The sequence below is a fragment of the Mus musculus genome, chromosome 10, assembly GCF_000001635.26.
Source record: "Mus musculus strain C57BL/6J chromosome 10, GRCm38.p6 C57BL/6J".
Classification (NCBI taxonomy): domain Eukaryota; kingdom Metazoa; phylum Chordata; class Mammalia; order Rodentia; family Muridae; genus Mus; species Mus musculus.
This window is the reverse complement of record NC_000076.6, coordinates 59,908,748-59,928,485: the sequence shown is the minus strand read 5'-3', so window position 1 is coordinate 59,928,485 and position 19,738 is coordinate 59,908,748. Positions and strand designations below refer to the sequence as shown.

Sequence of the window (19,738 nt, the reverse complement as noted above, 5' to 3'; positions counted from 1 at the left end):
TTGTGTATGTGTATCCCCAGACTGTGATGAGCAGAGGCAATCTGCTTAAGAGGTTGTGAGTTTCTGTCCTTGGCCGACAGACTCCCCGAGTGACACAGTAGGTGGATCCAAGGCAGGGGTAGAGTTGTCTGCTTGCCTTTTACATGGGAGAGGAGGCTTCAGGCCTCCCAGGCCATGAATGGGGATAGGACGCTTGGCCCTGCTTCGCTGGAGCTTGCAACCAACCGCCAAGTTCTGGATAGTGGTGGTGGTGGTAGACAGATTGTTCTAGAAACCAGAGAGGATCCCATTTGTAGACTGGATGCCTTCTCTTCAGTTTTCTATGCTGCTCTAATGCTCCCCTCAGGCTGAGACTTGTTCTCTCTTTTTTTTAAAGATTTATTATACATTTATTCATTTATTATATGTAAGTACACTGTAGGTGTCTCCAGACACCCAGAAGAGGGCATCAGATCTCATTACAGATGGTTGTGAGCCACCACGTGGTTCCCGGGATTTGAACTCAGGACCTTCAGAAGAGCAGTCAGTGCTCTTAACCACTGAGCCATCTCTCCAGCCCGAGACTTGATCTCTTATTGTTAGTGAGCATTCTCTTTAGTAAATGCATGCAAATGAATTATCCTTTCTTTCTTTTTAAAAAAAAATATATTTTATTTATGTGATGTCTCTGTCTTCAAACACACCAGAAGAGGGCATTGGATCCTATTATAGATGGTTGTGAGCCACTATATGGTTGCTGGGAACTGAACTCAGGGCCTCTGGAAGAGCAGTCAGTGAGTGCTCTTAACCTCTGAGCCATCTCTCCAGCCTGTAAATGAATTATTATTATTATTATTATTATTATTATTATTATTATTATTATTATTATTTTGGTTTTTCGAGACAGAGTTTCTCTGTGTAGCCCTGGCTGTCCTGGAACTCACTCTGTAGACCAGGCTGGGCTCAAACTCAGAAATCTGCCTGCCTCTGCCTCCCAAGTGCTGGGATTAAAGGTGTGCGCCACCACGCCCGGCTATGAATTATTCTTAATACAAACGCAAACAATGACTTAGTCTGGCGGCTGTATTTCTTTGCCTTACACTATTCCCCAGTAGTCACACAGAAAAACTAAATTTATCTAAAACTGCACCTCAATGGCTGAGCAGTTGAGTGATCTACCTTGACTGCCTATGCTATCGGGGCTAACATCCCATGACACTTGCATATTATTTTTGATCTGGCTCTTGGGGCTTCAGGTGTGCTTCCATAATCTTTCTCTGGACCCCTTCTCCATGGTTTCAAATCCTCCAGCCTTCTCGCTGATCTGAATCTCCCACTCTCCCCCATTCTCTTTCCCCTGGCTGATGTCCTGCCTTATTCTCTATTCTGCCCAGCCATTGGGTGATCAGCATTTATTGACAAGAGAATAAATGGTAAGAATTGTTTACAAAAACTTGAGACAGGAGATTCTTGGTATAAGCATTACAGGTCTGTGTCCATACTAAAACAGGATGGAGGGTGGGGGGGTCAGGAGGCAGAGAGATGAGCATTTGAATAACCCAAGGGTAAACTTTACACAGTGTACAAAAACAATGTGCCTACACACACCTCCTGATTCCTGCCCTACCCGGGCTGCCTACAGCATTACTTACTCTGTGACTGATCCATTTCAACTTGCTCTTACCTAGTTTGGGCTGGTCTCAAACGAGCTACATAGCCAAGGATGACTTTGAGCTCCTGATCTTCCTGCCTGCATCCCCCGAGTGCTAGCATCCCAAGCCTCATTTAGTTTATACAGTGTAGCAAGGGCATTGAGTCTAGGGCTTTGCCTGCTGTGTTTTCTTAAAATCGATGCTAAGTTTTGTTGTAAGTTAACTAATTATAAGCAAAGATACATGCATACATATACATACATACATACATACATACATACATACATACATACATACATATGTTTGGTTGTCTTTTTTGAGACATGGTTTCTCTGTGTAGCCCTTGGCTATCCTTGAACTCACTCCATAGACCAGACTGGCCTGGAACCCACAGATAGCCACTTAGCTCTGCCTCTTGAGTGCTGGGGTTAAAGACATAAGTCACCACTGCCCAGCAAGCAGTGATGTTTTTGAAATCTGGAACTGATGCTTGGTTTTATTTTATTTTATTTTATTTTCTGAATGCATAAATTTTAACAAGAGTGGAGAGATGGCTTAGAGGTTAAGAACACACTGGCTGCTCTTCCAGAGGACCTGGATTTGACTCCCAGCACCCACATGGCAGCTCATAACCATGTATAAGAATTCAGTGCCGGGCTGGTGAGATGGCTCAGCGGTGAAGAGCACCAACTGCTCTTCCAAAGGTCCTGAGTTCAAATCCCAGCAACCACATGGTGGCTCACAACCATCCGTAACGAAATCTGATGCCCTCTTCTGGAGTGTCTGAAGATAGCTACAATGTACTTACATATAATAAATAAATAAATATTAAAAAAATAATAATAATTCAGTGCCTTCTCTGGCCTCTACAGGCATCAGGCAGGCACATGGCACACAGACATACATGCCAGCAGAACACACTTACATATAAAGTTTTAAAATTTATTTTTAGTGTGACACACACACACACACTGCACAGCATGCATGTGGAGGTCAGAGGGCAACCTTTGGCAGCTGTTTCTTTCCTTCTACTATGTAAGCCCTCAGGATGACGTAGGTCAATAGGTTGAGTGGCATCCACATTCACCCACCTAAGCCATTTTACCAGCCCTGCTCTCCTACTGGGAGAACAGTACCTTACTATTATTTCAGCGGGGCGTGGTGGTACACGCCTTTAATCCCTGTCCTCCAGAGGCAGAGGGAGGCAGCTCTCTGAGTTTGAAGCTAGTCCAATCTACAGAGCTAGTTGTAGGACAACCAGGGCTACACAGAGAAACCTTGTTTTGAAGAAAGCAAAAAATCGATAAAATAAAGTGATTTCGTGTACTGCTACATTGGGAATGGTCACAAGCAATGGCAGCGCCAGATCTGGTTAACATTTATTAATAATGACAGGAGGGCTGTCGAGATGGCTTAGTAGTTAAGAGCCCTGGCTGCTCTTGCAGACTTTGGTTCCCAGCACCCACAGAGCAGCTCCCAACATCTGGAACCCCAGTTCCAGGGGTTAGATTCCTCCTCTGACCTCTGTGAGCTCCTGCACACGTGTGATGCACATTCACACACTCAGACTCACACACTTACACATGAAATTAAATAAATATTTAAGAAAGAATGATCAGGGAGGGGCGGCTGGGGTGTTGCTCAGTGGCGAGATGGCTTAGTAGTTAAGCGCACTGGCAGATCTTGTAGAGGATCTAAGTTTGGTTCCCAGCACCCACATGGCAGCTTACAACCATCTGTAACCCCAGTTCCAGATGTGCAGAGCCCTGGTACATCCCCAGCACTGCAAAGCGGTAATAACAAGAACCTTCCTTTCCACGGTAGCATGCTTTACACATAGGATCCTGTTCGTGCCCTTCTGAGGACATCTCTGGCCACATTGTACAGATTGAGAACTGAGGCTAAAGGGTGATTGTGACTTATACATAGTGAGGACTTTGACCAAGTCCCTGGTAGTTCCTGACCCACATAAAGGGAAGAAGGAAAATAGCCTCCAACCAGACCCACAAGGAGTTTGGATTAGACAGGAGGAAGGACTTCCTGGAAAGAAATGTTTAGCCATCAGAAAGAGCGTCCACGGAAGGGTGTGGAGTACCTGCCTTCGGAAGTCCTCAAAACAAGATATAGGCTTGCCCAGCTGGGCTCATCCCAGTGCTGCCTGAAGGCAGGGGAATGGACTAAATGACCTCTGAGGCCCCTTCAGCTCCAATGATTAGTGTACCCTGCTATCAAGGTAGTCACCCTTGACACTTCCCCCAAAGCAGCTATTAAGCAAGGGAGGCCTGTGGAGACTCTAACTTCAGGGGATTAAGAAAACCTTGTCTTGGCCGCCAGCCACAGGAGGGGGTGGCTAAAAACAGCCTCCTGTCCAGAAGGCTTGAGTCTGAGTGGTTCCTCTTCTGCTCTCTCCTTTGCTCAGTCAACCCTCCCACACTCCCGGCAGGGGGTCCAGGACCTGGCTCCTGAGGCCCCACCTCACTTAGGGCCGCTCTGCCTGTGGGACTGTGGTACCTGAACCTCTTACATATTCTCCAGGGGAGGTCTCATAATTGCTAACTCAGGAAGGTAGACAGGCTGACTTTAGTTGTCTCTCTGGGCCAAAAAGTTTTTTTTTTTTTTGAAGGCAATGTGATTATTTAATTTTAAAAAAAATTTAAAAAAAATTTAAAAGATCTATCTATCTATCTATCTATCTATCTATCTATCTATCTATCTATCTATCTATCGTATGAGAGTATGCTGTAGCTGTTAGACACACCAAAAGAGGGCATCGGACCCCATTACAGATGGTTGTGAGCCACTATGTGGTTCCTGGAAATTGAACTCAGGACCCCTGGAAGGGCAGTCAGTGCTCTTAACCTCTGAGCCATCTCTCCAGCCCCAAAATTTTGTTTTTGATTACACAAAAATATACTAAAAAAAAAAAAAAAAAAAAGTCAAAGCACGGTGTGATGGTAATCCCAGCATTCAAGAGGAGAGGCAGGAGGACTGCTGTGAGTTAAAGACCACCCTGAGCTACAGAGTGATACACCCCACTGCCTGCCCACCCCCTCCCGTCTCAAAAAAAAATGGACAAAAATATAAAACTAAGCCATAAAAGTGGTTCTTTTGAGTTGGGACTGTGACTCAGCAGTAGAGACTTGCCAAAGCCAAGAAAGGCAGTTTCCCCTACAATAGTAAATAGTAAAGCATGATGCTGTAGGCCCAGCCCCTGGAGGGATGAGGCAGGAGGATTTGGAGTTTGCCTCCAGCCTAAACTATAAGACAAGATCATGCTTTAAAAAGCAGCCAACTGGGAAGTGGTGGTGCACACCTTTAATCCCAGCACTCGGGAGGCAGAGGCAAGCAGATCTCTGTGAGCTTCAGGCCAGCCTGGTCTACAGAGTGAGTTCCAGGACGGCCAGGGATACACAGTGAAACCCTGTCTCAAAAGCAAACAAACCAGCAAACGGAAAACAACCCCCACAAACAGACGGACTACTGGGGTGACCCACTTGGCTGGTGGATGAAGGGGTATTAGGTGCTTAAGGGGTACAGCTAGATGCTGAATCAGGGACCAGCATGGCATACTAGAAACCTTGTGTCTCAAAACCAACTCCAAGTCCCTCAAACAAATAAACAGCCCCTAAAACAAACAAACAAACAAACAAACAAACAAACATCACAGGGGTGGCAAGTACTGGGCAGGTGGGGAGTGTGGGCCTATTGAAGTACAAAGGCAGACAGTGGCTCTTTTGAGGTACAGGAGGAACAGGGCCTGGCCCATGACAGAATCTCACAGAGAGCGGCAAGGGTCTCTTCACCACACTGCCTGCAATCAGTCTGTTAGGTAAGGACTGTGACATTCATTACAGTCTCCCGTGGAAGCTTCAGAACACGGCTTGCTTTCTGAGTCTCCAGGTACCAACCAAGGATTTTGGGTTTTGTTCCCTTGTGCTGTTGTGATGTAATGAGGGCTTCAGGCACACAGGGCAGGCAGAAGTACTGCTGTATTACCCCTGGCTCACCAAATGGGAACTTCAGATGGTACCAGACTTCAATCAGGCAGCCACAGGCCTCTCCTTGAGGGGGGAGGGGGTAGACACTGGGTTCAAGAGGACCCCAATTAACTGGGTGTCTTAGTCAGGTTTTCCATTGCTGTGAACAGACACCACGACCAAGGCAACTCTTATAAAGGACAACATTTAATTGGGGTTGGTTGCAGGTTCAGAGGTTCAGTCCATTATCATTAAGAGAGGAGCATGGCAGCATCCAGGCAGGCATGGTGCAGGAGAAGCTGAGCGTTCTACATCTTGATCTGAAGGCAAACAAGAGAAGACTGGCTTCCAGGCAGCTAGGATGAGGGTCTCAAAGCCCACCCCCATAGTGAAACACTTCCTCTAACAAGGCCACACCTCCTAATAGTGCCACTCCTTGGGCCAAGCATATTCAAACCACCATAATGGGACAGGGTGGCTTGTCTGCTCCCATGTGTTAATGTCTCTTTCCAAACCAGGCCAGACCACTCTTGTTGATATAACACCACGTTTAAGTGGCTTCTATTGGTCCTTGTCACATGCTAATCGATGTGCACCCAGAACAGGAAGATATTTTATTTATTGTAATGGTGCACGCGTGCGTGCGTGCGTACATGTGTGTATGTGTGCGTGCGTGTGTGTATGTGTGCGTGCGTGTGTGTATGTGTGCGTGCGTGTGTGTGTCTGCATTCCTGCAAGGGGCTGCCAGAGGTCAACCTTGAGGGTCATTTTCAAGGGTCCCTCACTTGGCTTAGAAACTCCCTGAGTCACCCAGGCTTAAGCATCAGCGTGCCTCTGCTTCTGCAGTGCTGGGATTACCGAAGCATGCCACCATGCCCAGCATTTCCCATGAACCCCATGGGAACTCTGGTCCCCAGGCTTGCATGGCCAGCACCTTACGAACAGAGCCATCTCCCCAGCACTGAGCTGGAAGTCCTATGTAAACACTCCCTGGGGCTCTTCCTGGGGTCTCTCTCCTCACTACGTCCCATCCAGTGCCCTGCAGGAGCTCACTAGACAGTAACAGTGAGCTTTGGGGGATCTTTCTGAAGACTTCTTAGGACGACCTGGAGGGCTTCCAGGTGGAGGTGAGAAACAAGGCAGGCTCAGAGATGGAGCAGAGTTAAATTAATGGAAGGGAAGCTACTGGAGGAGTTTCTGGGAGGCAATAATGAGGTGAAGTAGAACCCCAGAACTCTCTCGGGATTCAGATGTCCTTTCAGGCCACGCCTGTGCCAGATGGCAGGCTCGGGTTAGCAATCACGAGCCTTGCTGGGCTTGGAGCTTCAGCTTCTTCCAAGAGACTGACTTTTGAGGAATCCTCCGGCTTGGGAGGCATGACGTATTTGCCGTGGTTCCAGCTGCTAATGAAACCTATGTCTAACAGCCCAGGAAGAACACCGTCTTCCTGACACAGTGTCCTCACCCCTGTTTTCATGTTTACGGGCATCAGGTGCTTGGCACAGGCTGCCACGCCCAGCTGAGAAAACAACCTGCCAGAACTTCCAGTCCCTCTGCCACTCCTGGCTAGCCTGCCACCCTGCGCCACGCCCCTACTGGCCAGAGCACCGCCCGCTCGCTCGCTTTTCTTTTGTCCCCTGCTTGGTCTATTTGCTTGCTTAGACTGTTGTTTATCAACAGGGAGCAGAACATTGGGCTGGCAGCAGAAATGCACGTGGCAATGGTGGCACCGCCCCACACCCCGCCATCAACACATTCCTACGAGCTGTTTGCCGCTGTCTAAGCTGGGTGCGCACACATTTGCATCAGCTCCTGCCAACACAGCTGGGCCTCCAGCTCGTGCACGCAAAAGCCCCCTGGTTTTGCCAAACGTATTCCCGAGTTCACGGGTACAAGAACATCACATGCTCCTCCCTCTGAACTGGGCGGGCCAACCAACCGTTGCTTGCTGCTGCGAGATCTCGGGCAGTGAATTTAACCTCTCTGGGCACCAGATGCTTCGTTGTAAATAGGAATAATAATTACTTCCAGAAGGTGAACATATGTGGCTTTCATGAGGGCGTTATGACCTCTGTGAGGGCTTTCCTATAGGCTTCGAGGCTTAGGAGGGAACAGCCACCCACCCGGGCTGTTGGGACTGGAGTTTCCACTCTAGAATCTGGTCCTGGGCTTTCTGTGTCGCCCTCCCGCTGTTAGATAGCCTTGTGAACAGACAGTACCAGCTGAGAGCTTTGAGTCAGGCCCATCACCTGTCCACAACCCTTCTTAGGAAGAACGGGTATAAAGACTGTGTGGACTACTGTGATATGAACCAGAAGCTTGGGAATTCTGTCCGCAGCCGCAGGGGCTTGTGGGGGGAAAGCAGAGGCACAGTTTGAGCATTGGCCACTTCCTGTCCCCCTTCTCTTGGCCTCTGTGAGCCCAAGTCTATGCTTTCATTCTATCTGCTGGAGACCTGATTTTTGAATTGGGGGCTACCCCACTCATCATTGCCACATCTGGGGGCCTCACTCAAGCTGTCCTACCTGCCACGGGGACCATCTCCTGCTCCTGACTTCTCCTCTGTCTGTCTCAGCCCTCAGGCCCCTTCCTGGCAGTAGCCACTTTGTTGCTGTTGTAGAAATTATGTTGCCTGCTTGCTTTGTTGTTATTGTTTTTATTAATTAGAGTCTCAGAAACTGCACGCCTTAAATCCCAGCACTCAGGAGACAGAGGCAGGTAGATCTCTGTGAGTTCGAAGCCAGCCTGGTCTACAGAGAGCAAGTTCCAAAGACAGCCAGGGCTGCACAAAGAAACTCTGACCTGAAAAAAAAAAAAAAAACCGACAAAAAGCCAGCGTCTCTTGTATCCCAGACAGGCTAGAACTCACTAAGGAACCAAGGATGCCCTTGAACGTCTGATCCTCCCACTTGTACTGCCTGAGTGTCCTGACAGGGTGTGTACCACCACACCCAGATTATGAGGTGCCAAAGATCGAACACAGGGCTCCTTTCTAGATGTGTACCACGAACCACACTCCTAACCCGGCTAGCAACTTTCTTGTTTTGTTTTGCTTTTTTTTTAAAACCGTGGCTCCACTCTTGCAGGAGGGAGGGGAACCGAATGTGCAGAGAGGCCTGAGAAATGCCTGGAAAGCCGGGGCAGAGCACGCTGGACAGCTGTTGCTGCAGAGGCAAAGCTGGAGACTGGCACTGACTCAGGCTTTTCTAGCAAACAGGATGTCGGCTCCCCCAGACTGTAGTGACGTACACTGATTCCTGCACACGGGATGGGATGATGGGAAGCTGGTGGTGGTGGGCAGATCCCGACCTGACCCCTGCTGAGGCCATGCTTCCTTTTTTCTACATGGAGGGATTCCCTCAGAGAGCCCTGTTGGCCTAGCAGAACTGTGGCAGATTGTCCCTCCTTACTCTCCAGAAACCCAGCAGGAGTACAAACAGGGAGACTCACATGTCAAGATTCCGCTGGACTCAGTGGCCCAGGCCTGCCATCACAGTTTAGGAGACTGTGGCTAGAGAATCCCAAGTTCAAGGCCAGCCTGAGCAACTTATTAAACTTCTAAAAATTAAAAGGAAAAGGAAGGGCCGTGAGGTGGCTCAGCTGGCGACGGAGCCTGCAGGCACCACAGCTTCAGGTCCTCGGATTCCACAGCCTAAGTAGTGTATTTAGTAGTTTTTTTCCTTGGGATTATTTTTCTACTTTTTTTTTTTTTTTTTTGAAACAGGGTTTCTCTATGTAGTCCTGGCTGTCCTGGTTATGAGCAATGATATGTATGCTTATGTGTATGCTTGCGTGTATGTGTGTGTGAATATATATGTGTGTGTGTGTGTGTGTACATGTGTATGATGTATGAATATGTGTATATATGCATATACATATATGATATTTATGTATATGATGTGTATTTGTATATGTTTATGTTATTTGCTTTTTCAAGACAGGGTTTCTCTGTGTAGCCCTGGCTGTCCTGGAACTCACTCTGTAGGCCAGGCTGGCCTTGAATTCACAAAGATCCCCCTGCCTCTGCCTCCCAAGTGCTGGGATTACTAGTGTGCACCACCACTGCCTGGCTTCCTTGGGATTTCTTTTGTCAGAGTTGTTGGGAATTATGTTGAATCTGGTGCCTCAAACAACAGACATAGGCTGGGCACGTGTCTTGGCTGTTAGAGTGCTTGCTTAAAACACGTGAAATCCCTGCTCAAGCTCCAACACTGCATAGCCTGCCTAGCGGTGCACACCTGTGATCCCAGTCTTTGAGAAGTAGATGGAGGAGGAAGTTCTGGGTTATCTTTGGGTACACTAGAGGTTTGTAGTTAGCCTGGGCTACTTAAGTCTCTGAATGAAACAAAGGAAAAACAAGACCCAGCAACATGCTAACAAGGACTGGCTCCGTCCAAGGTTGTGAGAGAGTCTCTGTCTTTAGCCTTGATCTGAGAGTTTGCTGGCAACCTGTCTCATGACTTGGCATCATAGAAGCGTCACCGAAAAGTCTGTCTATCTCTTCACATGGTATGTCCCCTGAGTCCCTCTTGCACACATACTTACATGTGAATGTCCATTTGACTCATAATGACCTCAGTCTGAACTGTGGCTTCCCTGACGGCAAAGGCTGAAATGCAGTTTGTGGCTTTCAGGGATTTTTCTCACAGTAATGTGTCATGACCTGCTTGCTCTCTGCCTCCCTTCTGTGCCAGGGATGGAACTCAGAGCCTTGCCAGTTCCAAGCAAATGCTCAAAAGCTAGCTATGGCCTCAGTCCTTGTTTTGTTTTTTTGTTTTTTGTTTTTGGTTTTTTGAGACAGGGTTTCTCTGTGTAGCCCTGGCTGTCCTGGAACTCATATTGTAGACCAGGCTGGCCTCGAACTCAGAAATCTGCCTGCCTCTGCCTCCCGAATGCTGGGATTAAAGGCGTGTGCCACCACGCCCGGCCTTGCTTTGTTTTTTTGTTTGTTTGTTTTGTTTTGTTTTTAATTTATTATTAATGTAAGTACACTGTACCTGTCTTCAGACACTCCAGAAGAGGGTGTCAGATCTTGTTATGGATGGTTGCTAGCCACCATATGGTTGCTGGGATTTGAACTCAGGACCTTCAGAAAAGCAACTGGTGCTCTTAACTGCTGAGCCATCTCACCAGCCCCTTGCTTTGTTTTTTGAGGCAGCATTTTACTATGAAGCCCAGGCTGGCCTTAGAGATGGGATCTTACTATGTAGGCCAGGCTGGCCTTGAACTCATCACCCTTGTCACAGCCTCCCAAGTGCTGGGAGCAGAAGTGTGTACCTCCACGAGGTGTCCTACAAATCAGGCTGCTTTATTTATTATTTATTTATTTTTATTTTTTATTTTTTTCCTTTTTCGACACAGGGTTTCTCTGTGTAGCCCTGGTTCTCCTGGAACTCACTCTGTAGACCAGGCTGGCCTCAAACTCAGAGATGCCCCTGCCTCTGGCTCCCCCCAACCCCCCTCCCCCCAGTGCTGGGATTAAAGACATGCAATAGCACTGGCACTGCCTGGCTATCTGTCTGTCTGTCTATCTATCTATCTATCTATCTATCTATCTATTTTAATTTTAAATTAGCTAGTTATAATATTCGAATCTTTCATAGCCAGGGTAATTGCATAGCACTGAGGAGGCTGAGGCAGAGACTGCCCCCTAATGACTGTCTAATCTACTCCAAATCTAATTATTGTTTTTCTTCCTCTGCTTCCCTCCATCCTTAAGCTTTTCCTTGTTTAGCTCATTTATCTGTTTACTATTATCGATTATTATTGCGGTGCCGGGTGATCAACCCCACCACCACCACCACCACACACGCACTCACGCACGCGCGCAATCAAGGCAGTGCTGTCCCACACAACTCAGTTCCCACGTCGTTTTTTTCTGAGCTAAAACCCAGGACAAGGCTTCTTTTATTTTTTCCTGTCTTGGGGTGGGGTGCTCCTGGGGCCCCTCGTGTGACAATGTCTTTTTTTCTCTCTTTTTCTAGGCGTACTGGGCAGGAAGACTTGTTAAGACTGGCCTTAGGACCTCCTAGACTTGTCTGAGACCTACCTCCCTGCAGCTACAGGCAGAAGCGGGGTAGGGGAGGGGCATTGCTCTTGACTGAGGACCGCCCCCTTCGAAGCTGGTCCTATCCCACCCTGGTGTGGCTGTCTGCTGCTATAGTCATGGACCCTTTCTGGGAAGTCTCACGAAAAGGGCAGGAGGAATGCGCGGGGTGCACTAACCTGAGTAAAGGGGCGGCAGGGGCAGGGGCGGGGGCAAGAGTGGGGGTTGGGGTGAGGGTGGCGCTTCCCTCAGTTCTCTGCAAGGCTTGAAGCCTTGGGTTTTAAAAACTAGGTCCTAACAGGCAACAAGGGCATTAACTAGTAAAAGGGGAGAAATTTCTGCAGCAGCCAGTGACCCAGACTGCTTTCCGCCCCCAGCCCCGGGCTTGCTCCAGCTCGCCAGCAAGTTTCAGCCAGTGTGTTTCTGGTTGGGATGGAAGCCAGGGGTCAGATAAAGTCCCAACGTATTTTGCAGCACTGTTGACATTTTGCCCAGTGCCTCTGCTGGTGACAGCTGCCAGGAGCATGTGTTGGGAAAGACTGTCTAGAAGTGGATTTAGTTGGGTTAGAGGGAGCCAGAGAAGTCAGTAGTACCATGAACCCCATTAGGCTACTACCCCAGAATTTCTAGGGTCAAGGTCCAGTCTTATTCTTGCCTTGTTTTCTTCAAGACAACTAACCTTAAGGTTCCATCAGAGTTGCAGGAAGAGGGTTTGTTAGTTATCTCAGCCACGGGGGTAGTAGCCAGAACATACAGATGACAAGACACCGTGTGTCAGAGGACTCTAATCTCTCCCTATGTACTGTCTCATTTAGGCACAGAGGGATAGGGTCACATGAAATCACCGACAACTCAACTAGGTGACTTCAGAACAGAGAGTCACCCATGACTTCCCAGATGGGCTAAACAGGTTCTGAGATGGGCTGGAGAGAGACCAGGGTGAGGTGAGAAGGTGCTTGCAGTAGGTCACGCAATAAGAATGAACAATGAAGCTTGCTGCTCTGTGCGCTAACTTTGATCCCTGTCTGTTTTGAAACAGAGTGTCAAGTCGCCCTAGCTGGCTTTTGAGCTCACTGTGTAGCCAAGGATGCCCTTGAACTTCTGATTCCTCTACATCCACCTCCCAAGTGTTAGGATAAGGGCATACCTCACCACGCCCAGTTCATTCAGTGCTAGGGACCAAACCCAGGGCCAAGCACTCTACCAACCAACCCTCAACGTTAACTAAACGGCAGCAGGCCAAAGGTTTGCACATCCTTGCCTCTGGACCAGCAGCAAGCATTGCACCCAAGGGGACAGAAGCCCAGACAGATGACCCCAAGCCTTGGCAGCCTTTCTTTCCTGGCCCAGTTGGTCTAAGCCAGTTGTTCCAGGTCTTGTGGGAGCTATGTGAGACAGACAGTGGGTTAATGTGCAAGCTGGAGACACCTGCTATGTTGTATATGTCCTACAGCCCAGCCTGTGTCCACAGCCCTGGTGTGAGCCAGCTGGACCCACCCTTGTCCTAGGCCACGTTCAGCCACCCAGGAGCTCGGGTGATAGCCCACAGGTGAAAATGGCTGTTGGGTGTCAGCCTGCCACTTCATTGTTAGCTGTGTGTTCTCATCCACACTGGGTAGCTACTGTGGCACCATAGTTACTATGCTCAGAAGCAGCTCCTGAGCCAGAGGACACTCACCAGGGGACAGTCCTTAAGTGGGGTTTCCTGCGCACAACAGGTTGGGACAACATCTCCACTGTCCTCTTGGAGCAACCAGGCTTGCTCTTTGTTGCTTAAAAACCTTCCCAGAAAGAGACAGGCAACAACATTTACTCCTCAGATCCCAAGACAAACCAAGACACAAATCCACTAAAGTTCACTTTGGAAGACCCCGTGAGTTTATTTGGCTTCTTTATCTAGACTCGTTGAGAGTTCCTTACAGAGGTGTGTGTGCTCCTCCCATAAGGCCACACCTAGAAAGCCTTACCATATGACCTGAGGAATTCCTATCCCCATGCCATCCCAAGGCCTCTTCTAACCACTCTGCAGGGTAAACAGAATGAAGACAGAGTTGCAACAAACAGGTGACTGAGCCAGGCGGTGATGGCACACGCCTTTAATCCCAGCACTCAAGAGGCAGAGGCAGGCAGATTTCTGAGTTTGAGGCCAGCCTGGTCTACAAAGTGAGTTCCAGGACAGCCAGGGCTATACAGAGAAACCCTGTCTCAAACAAAACAAAACAAAAACAAGGCTGGCAAGATAGGTCAGTGGTTAAGAGTGCTGACTGCTCTTCTGAAGGTTCTGAGTTCAAATCCCAGCAACCACATGGTGGCTCACAACCATCTGTAATGAAATCTGTTGCCCTCTTCTGGTGCGTCTGAAGACAACTACAGTGTACTTACATATAATAAATGAATAAATATTTAAAAAAAAAGAAAATAGAAAAAAACAAAAACAAAACAAAACCCCCCAAAACAGGTGACTAAAGCATGTATACTCAAGTGAGGGTCCACTGGTCCTCTCTATTCCTCTCTGTTGAGTGTGCAGACCTTTGACAAGCCCCACTGGGATAATCTTTTGCAAAGGGGTATGGCGGAATGCCCCAAGACGGTGGTTGCTTGGCTTGGAGGACAGTCACTCATGACCCTGTCCTGTCTGTATTCCCTTCTCTTAGCTGTAGTCCAGGCTGGTCTTGGACTCACGATGATTTTCCAGCCTTGCCTCTGGGATGCTGAGATTATAGCCATGCCCTGCTATACCAGGCTTTCTTCTTTTGGTACCAGGGTTTACACCTAGAGTCTGGGGCATGGTAGGTAAATGTTCTACCAGAGTGGAGTGGTTAGGTTAATGTGTACTGTCTTATTTTAAATCGTATTTCTTTAAAATCTACTTTTATTATTTATTGTATTTCACAATAAGGCAGACGTTCTAACCCCTGAGCTATAGCTCTTGAGTTTTTTGATAGCAAGCCCTTTGACTTATGTTTAAGATACATGCAAGCTAGGCATGGTGGTGCATACGAAACACTTGAGAGGCTGAGACAAGAGAAACAGGAGGAGTTCTGCTATGTAGCTAGCTAGCTCTGACTATGTAATATATTCTAGGACAACCTGGGCTACATAAGACCTTATCAGGAAAAAAAAAAAAGCCAAAATTTGGGAGTGTTCAGTTGGTAAAATGTGCATAAAGATCAGAGCTGGATGGAAGAAGTCAGAAAAAGCCAGGTGCTTTGTCTGTAACCCGCTGGGGAGGTAGGGACAGCAGGATCCGGAACTCAGCCTAATTGCTGAGCCTCAGGTCCTAGGGAGAGACCTCTCCCCTAGAAAGGAAGAAGGTGAGGAGTAAATGAGGAGGACTCTGTCAACTTCTGGCTGTGACACACACAGACACACAGACAGACAGACACACACACACACGCATAGACACATAGATACACACATACAGACACACACGCATAGACACACAGATACATAGACACACACACATAGACACAACTTATACAAGATACACACAGACACACATACACAAACACACACACATACACATAGACACAGATACACACACAAACACACACAGACACACACACATATACATAGACACACACACACAAACACACAGCCACACCACAGACACACCTCACCCAGACACACATACATACATACACAAACGCATACACACAAACACACACAACGCATGTGCTTCTCCCCATTTGTACACATGGACACACATACATATGCACAAACAAATACAAGCAAAGAAAGTGAGTTTTTTTGTTTTTGCTTTTAGAGGTACATTCAATACCCCTTGATTGATTGCTTGGCTGCTTGCTTGCAGTGCATGCCAGGCACGTAGAGTTGTATCCCAGTCCCCTTAACGTCATAAATGACAGTCTATGCTGGTGGCCAGCTGGGATTGATTTGCATCAGTCAGTCACATATCCCTTCTTTCCAAGGTGTTAACTGAACTCTTACTGTATCCCAGGCACCTGGGGAGAGGGACGGAAAACACACCGTGTCTCCTTTACAGACTTTCCTGTGCAGAGAGGGGGGGCTCTGGAGGAAAAGATCGGGAAGCAGGAACCAGGACCCCTGAACGAAAGCAGTTTTGTGAAAAGTCTTTGTCTGCAATGGTGACATTAAAAAGGCCATCTCTTTGTTTGTTTGTTTTCAAGACAGGGTTTCTCTGTATAGCCCTTGGCTGTCCTGGAACTCACTTTGTAGACCAGGCTGGCCTTGAATTTAGAAATCCTCCCAAGTGCTGGGATTAAAGGTGTGCGCCACCACCGCCTGGCTAAAAAGGCCATCTCTACGAGGAGCCAATTGATTGAGGTACAGAAAAACTTTCTGTGCAAAGGGAATAGCGTTCGAGAAGGTGTAGGAAGTCTCAGACTTATTCAGGAGTGTAGGTGATGGAGAGGCTGGGTCGGGTGGTGAATACCCAAGGCTTTGAACTGGATGCTATAGGTGACCACGACATATTCCTGTGACATGGTTTTAAATCATAGCCCCAGGCTGAGGGCATAGATTATAAAGCCTAGCCTATATGAAGTCCTGGATTCCGTTCCCAGCATTGGAGGTGGGGTGGGGTGTCCAAGTGGAACCCAAAGCCTGCTCTGTGCCTTGAGTTGCCCTATGGTAAATTTACAGAATTGCCACCCAGAGGTCAAGAGATTTGCCCAAGTGAAGCAGCAAACCCGCAGCAAAGGTAGGGTCCCAAATCAAATGTCAGCGGTAGAACCCTAAACCTAAGCCACCTGCTCCCATCTGGAGAAGTCTGTGGACACCCGTTCTAACAAGAATTTGTGAAGCGTCTCTGCTCTCTCCCCCTCCCTCCATGCCTGGCCCTGGGAGGTAGCAAGACCTAGCAGGAGGGTGCAGGCATTCGTGGGGTGCCCCATGCAGCTTAGAAATCCCCGCAGGAGTCACGTCCCCTTGCCACCCCCTCTCACCACCACCCCACCCCCCAAGTTGCTGAAGAACACAAAGGGCGATTGTTTCCTGCCGGGCCACCGGCTAACTCCATTTCCCTCGTTTGTCTGCTAGGCAGCAGGAGCAAAGGGCAGCAGCCCTCAGAGGCGTCTGGGAGAAGGCGCTGGCTGCCTGGTTAATGGGCCGCCTGGGACTCAGGCTGAGGAGGCTGGGGGGATCCAGGTCCCGGGACGACCTCGGCGGCCACGCCCCACGCTGTGTGCAACGTGAGGAAGATCTAGGAGCTGATGGGGCAATCCCAGGCAAACGTGCTGACCGGCCTGTCTGCGGGTTCTTGGGCGGGAGGTGGGGTGGGGGTGAAGACAGGAGTTGGTGCAGAGATGGGGGGAGGTGCAGCGGTTGTCCCTCTCCAACCCTGGGTTTCCAGGGTCAGCTGGGGGAATACCCAGGACCTTAAGCATATGGGGTGGGGTTGGGGGTTCTTACTCACACATGCCTGAAGACCCCTCCCCCTCTTTGCAGTTCTGCTCTTCTGATTTTATTCCCCAGGCAACAGTTGTTCTGTTCCGCTCCTATCCCTCCACCCCCGCAAGCACTGACAGACACATGGGGACTGGGTGCCAACCCTCAGACACACCTGGGCAGCCACACGTGGGCGTGCACGCGCTGGGGCACTTGTTTGGAGAGAAGTTCTAAGCCCTTTCTTGCCTTCCCTGGTGTATCAGGCCTGTTGGAACAAGGTCTAGGCTGTGTGTGCTTACATAAGTTGGTTAACCTCTCTGAGCCTCAGATAACTGAATCTGCTCAGTAAGGCTGACAGAAGTAGTATTGGATTGTTGTAGAAATTTAAATAATTGCTCAGCAACTAAGAGCACTGGATCTTCCAGAGGACCACAGTTCAATTTCCCCAGCACACCATACAATTACTCACTAGGGTCCGTAATTCTAGGTCCAGAGGATCTGACACCCTCTCTGGCCTCTGCAGACACCAGGCATGTACGCTGTGCATAAACATCCATGCAGACAAAACATACACACACATAAATAAATCGAAATTTAAACAAGAGTAGCTAAAACGTTAAGCCCCATTAGTCACTAAGACTCACCCAATCCATGAAGGGATAGCATCCATGAACTGTAAGGATGCCTCCTGCGGCCCATTTTGTTCCCCTTTGGATTCATACTTATGTTTTCTGAACCAAAATAAGGTCACACCCACTCCTAGGTAAGGTTGAGGGAGAACTGTTTTATGGTAGATGAGAGGAATAGCATACCACAGCCAGGGGCACCTGGAAGGATACAGACTGAACGGGGCCATGAGGGGTCGAGAGAGGAGGCTGGGAGGGAGAGAGAGGAGAAACAGGAAGCAGACCAAGAGAGGAGTGGAGGACAAAGAGGCCAAGAGAGGACCAAAAGAGTGACTGGCCCAAGTCTTTTATATGGGAACGGGAAGCTGCGGGGAAGGGAAGCCAAGCTCGGACTCTGCGCTGGAGGGGTTTCGGGTAGGGGGCGGGGTGAGAAGTGTGGGAGGAGCCACAGGTACCAAGTGACACTTGTCCCGAGTTTCTTTGGGATCTCACATTTTCTGCATTAGAAATGATATCTGTAGATCCAGAGTTTGAAGCTAACTGCCTGCCTGCCTCCATTTCTCTCTCTCTCTCTCTCTCTCTCTCTCTCTCTCTCTCTCCCCCCCCCCCTCTCTCTCTCTCTCCCCCTCTCTCTCTCTCTCAGATTTATTTATTAAGTATACTGTTGCTGTCTTCAGACGCATCAGAAGAGGGCGTCAGATCTCATTATGGATGGTTGTGAGCCGCCATGTGATTGCTGGGATTTGAACTCAGGACCTTCGGAAGAGCAGTCAGTGCTCTTAACCGCTAAGCCATCCCCCAGCCCCGCCTGGCTGCCTCCCTCCCTCCCTCCCTTCCTCCCTCCCTCCCTTCCTCCCCCCTCCCCCTCCCTCCCTCCCTCCCTCCCTCCCTCCCTCCCTCCCTCCCTCCCTCCCTTCCTTCCTTTCTTCCTTCCTTTCCCACAGATATTTGGGAGGCAGAGACTTGAAGACTGTTCACTGAAGACTCACTGAAGACTGGCAGCCTGGGATCAGCCTCCAGCACTTGTGGCTGTACCTGTGACCTGCCCGCCTGGGCAGCTGCCAGCTCTGACCCCTGACTCATTGTTGGAAACCTCTTCCTGCCCGGCTCTGCATCCATGCAACAGGGACCGGAAACCTGCTCTCCCCTGTCTCCTGGGACTGTTGGGGGATGAGTCAAATAACGGGCGGGGAAAGCTAGAGAAGTTGAAAGAGGTTCCTTACCAAAGCCGACTGATGCAAGGTTTGGGTTTTTCCATAGAACCTAGTGCGTGCAAACAGGGATGGTTCCCAGCAGATGCCAGAATCCTATTCCCAACAGACTTCCTGCGGCAAGGACTATGATGCGGCTCGGTCCAGGCTGCTAACCCCTAGCTCTGTGACTGGAAATATGCCCAGGACCGCTTAGTTCTGCCGGTCTCCGATCTGTTGGGATGGGGCGTGGCTTCCCAGGCTGGGATGTAGTCTGAAGGAAAGGAGTAGTGGGTCTCTATGCTTCCTAGCGGGGGGTGGGTGGGGGGTGTGGGGGGTGTGTGTGGGGGTGTTCCTGAGGACTTGGGACTGCGAAGGAGGGAGGCGGGATAGGACAGAAAGAAGGCAGCCTCTTAATCAGAGGGGCCATTTCCACAGTCCTCAGGCATTGACAAATGCAGAGTCAGAGATTAGTGTCTCCCAGACGACCTTGGACATGACTGACCCTCTTCCTGGACCCTGTAATGCACAGGGAGCTGTCTCTCAGATGGGATCCAAGTCTGAATCCTGTTACCAGTTTATGTGTCAGGCCTCTCCGTGTAGGGTGGAATAGCCACACCTATTCAGAAGGCAGAAGTGTGTGTGTGTGTGTGTGTGTGTGTGTGTGTGTGTGTGTGTGTGTGTGTGTCAGGGGTGGTGCACCTGAAATCCCAGTGCTCAGGAAAGCTGAGGCAGGAAGATCATGAGTTCAAGGCCAGCCCGAGCTACACAGCTGTTGCTATGTCACCCATACAGCACCCCTTACTCTGTCCCCATCACAGGGGAGCCCAGGCAGGCTCTTGTCAAAGGTCCCGGAGGTGGCGATAAGCCCTGACAGCTTCAGGACTGTGTATCTTCT

At 49.2% G+C, this 19,738-nt stretch overlaps 1 long non-coding RNA gene across 1 annotated transcript; it reads right to left on the bottom strand.

Moving 5' to 3' along the window:
• Nucleotides 1-5,887: 5,887 nt before the first annotated feature.
• Gm40673 lies at nucleotides 5,888-19,039 on the bottom strand. The gene is made up of 3 exons (XR_871747.2): nucleotides 18,874-19,039; nucleotides 13,333-13,435; nucleotides 5,888-5,928 (listed from the first exon to the last, which is right to left on the bottom strand). It is a non-coding gene; the product is annotated as a predicted gene, 40673 (long non-coding RNA).
• Nucleotides 19,040-19,738: the final 699 nt, after the last annotated feature.